Raw genomic sequence first — 2,889 nt, forward strand, 5'->3', positions numbered from 1 at the left:
GAGGCATCTCTCCATTCCCACCCTTTCTTTTTCTTATGAGATAGATTTTCTCACAGAGTAGGTTATAATTGCTAGACAGTGAGTCCCAGTGGTCTACCTGTCTATACCCTGGCAGTACTGACATTATAAGCACACATCACGAGGTCTGGTTTTAATTTTTGTTAACATGAATTCTGTGTGTCGGTCTTGGGTCTTTGTACTTTTACTGAGACATCTCCCCAGCCCAGGATTTGCATAATTTAAAGTAGGCCAACTTCCCAGCCAGCGCCGAGCGATGGGCATCTCTCGAGACAACTGGCACAAGCGCCGTAAGACCAGGGGTAAGAGAAAGCCCTACCACAAGAAGCAGAAGTATGAGCTGGGACGGCCTGCTGCCAACATGAAGATTGGCCCTCGTCGTACACACAGTCCGAGTCCGAGGAGGCAACAAGAAGTACCGTGCCCTAAGATTGGATGTGGGAAACTTTTCCTGGGGCTCTGAGTGTTGTACTTGGAAAACAAGGATCATTGATGTTGTCTACAATGCATCCAATAACGAGCTGGTACGCACCAAGACCCTGGTGAAGAACTGCATTGTGCTTATCAACAGCACAACATACCGACAGTGGTATGAGTCTCACTATGCGCTGCCCCTGGGCCGCAAGAAGGGGGCCAAGCTGACTCCTGAAGAGGAAGAAATACTAAACAAAAAATGATCAAAGAAAATCCAAAAGAAATATGATGAAAGGAAAAAGAACGCTAAAATCAGCAGTCTTCTGGAGGAGCAGTTCCAGCAGGGCAAGCTTCTTGCCTGCATCGCCTCGAGACCAGGCCAGTGTGGCCCAGCAGACGGCTACGTGCTAGAAGGCAAGGAGCTGGAGTTCTATCTGAGGAAGATCAAAGCCCGGAAAGGCAAATAAAGCATCATTCATAGCTCATGTAATAAAGGTGTTTATTGTTCTATATTTATATTGTAAAAAAAAAAAAGTAGGCCAACTTCTTGCATGAGAACCCAATCTGTAACTCACTATGATTTTCTCATTGTTGCTTACTCTGTCCATATCATAGGCACACTGTTGGCTGTTCTTTCCAAGCTGAACTCTGCTGTCTTCAGATCCATTCCATCCAGTATATGACAGCACTGTCACCTCTGGCCACAGGACTCAAGAGTACACATGTCACAAAACACATACCCTACTGAAATTAGCCAAGATGAGTGGAAGCCTCTCTCCTATTTTTTTCTGATAATAACTATAATAAATGCTTTACATTGAAACCTTCATGTTCAAATCATTCTCATTTGATAAGAATAAATATATTTTATAACTCAGTTCTTGGGATGGAACCAGGGTCCTTGTTCTTGCATTGTACAACAAGCACATTACTGATATTTCCCCAGCCTGGAACTTATTTCTTAAGCAAATATCTTACCGATCACCTCTGATACAGGAAATATTTTCCTATAGTTACACTAGACCAATCAATTTTGTCTTAATCTTCCCATTTGCAGGGACAAATCTTTCAAGTTTCAGCTTTCCCCTGGAATTTTGGCTTCTTCTGGGCCTCAACACTTATAAACAGAGGCAGAGGCCTATTCTCTTTATCTGCATTAATTCATTAGTTCTAGTAATTCCCAATGTTTTCCCGGGGGGGGGGGTTAGTTTGGAAGCTGACTATTCTCCCCTGCCTCTCTCCATCCCCAAATACCTGAAATTGAAAATATGAATGCAGTATTTAGTACTTCACATGTTTGCACAAAAATATTTTAAGATTGTCACTTTAATTGCAAAATTATATAAAACATGTCTCTATGAAAATATGCTAGGTGTTATTTAGTTTAGTCTAAACAAAATATTATTATTTAATAATTCTTATCTATATCTTAAGTACTTAAGTTGACAAAAGCAACCTGAACCAGAAAGGGGTTGTTTTGGTTCACAGTTGCTTAATGCAAGGATCTCAAGGCAGCAGGAACTTGAACTGGCTAATCCTATCACATTCATAGTCAAGAGCAGAGCAATGAATTAATGCATGCATGCTAGTATTTATCTCACTCTATTTATACAGTCCTTATCCTAGAGAGAATTAAAATGAGTCTTCCCATGTCAATTAACAAGATAGAGGTAAACACCAGAAGCCTGTCTTCTAGGTGATTCTAGACTGTCAAATTGACAGTTGCTATTGCCAAAGAACTCATAGCATGGAGAGAGAGAGAGAGAGAGAGAGAGAGAGAGAGAGAGAGAGAGAGAGAGAGAGAGAGAATAAGGAAGTGTAAACTTCATAGATTACAACATCATGTTGCAATGTCAAGAGTTTAGACATAGGTTAATGCAAAGATTCACAACTAGTCAAAGTAAAGACAATATGTGACTGGAGTGTTAAGCCCTAAAATGGGGCATCTATATCATACTCCCACCCCTTTAAGGCTCTGGGAACATTGCAGAAGGGAGCACAGAATAATTGCAAGATCCAGAGGCTGGAGAGAACTTCTGCAAAACTGTTTTCTGGGTATGACAGACTCATTGCAGACTTGACTGCATATAGACTATAGTTGCTTTCACAAGACCTGTACCAGATCCAGCTAGTTAAAACTCCAACATAGATGAAAAAATATCCCCAGCCCAGGATCAATGGATAATTGATGGATCCTAGTGGAGGAAGGGTCAATTTTCTTTAGGAGTGTGTCCTCCCAGTAGGTTGTCTATGCCTGACAATCATAAATAAACTGGCAGTACTGATTGAAATTAATGAGTTAAATAAAGAATACATGAATGTGGGAAGGAAATGTGGGAAGTCCCTGGGCACATGGACAAGGAGAACTGGAGGTAGGTATATTAAAAATATGTGGTATACATGAATGATACTCTCAAAGCACACATTAAAAATGTGTTTTATAAAATTGGGTATAAA

The 2,889-nt window shown here is 40.6% G+C and overlaps 1 pseudogene; it reads left to right on the forward strand.

Annotated features, from left to right (window-relative positions):
- The first annotated feature begins 263 nt into the window (after positions 1–263).
- Positions 264–944, forward strand: LOC114701109 (annotated as a pseudogene).
- Positions 945–2,889: the final 1,945 nt, after the last annotated feature.

The sequence above is a fragment of the Peromyscus leucopus genome, chromosome 15 (assembly GCF_004664715.2).
Source record: "Peromyscus leucopus breed LL Stock chromosome 15, UCI_PerLeu_2.1, whole genome shotgun sequence".
Classification (NCBI taxonomy): Eukaryota; Metazoa; Chordata; class Mammalia; order Rodentia; family Cricetidae; genus Peromyscus; species Peromyscus leucopus.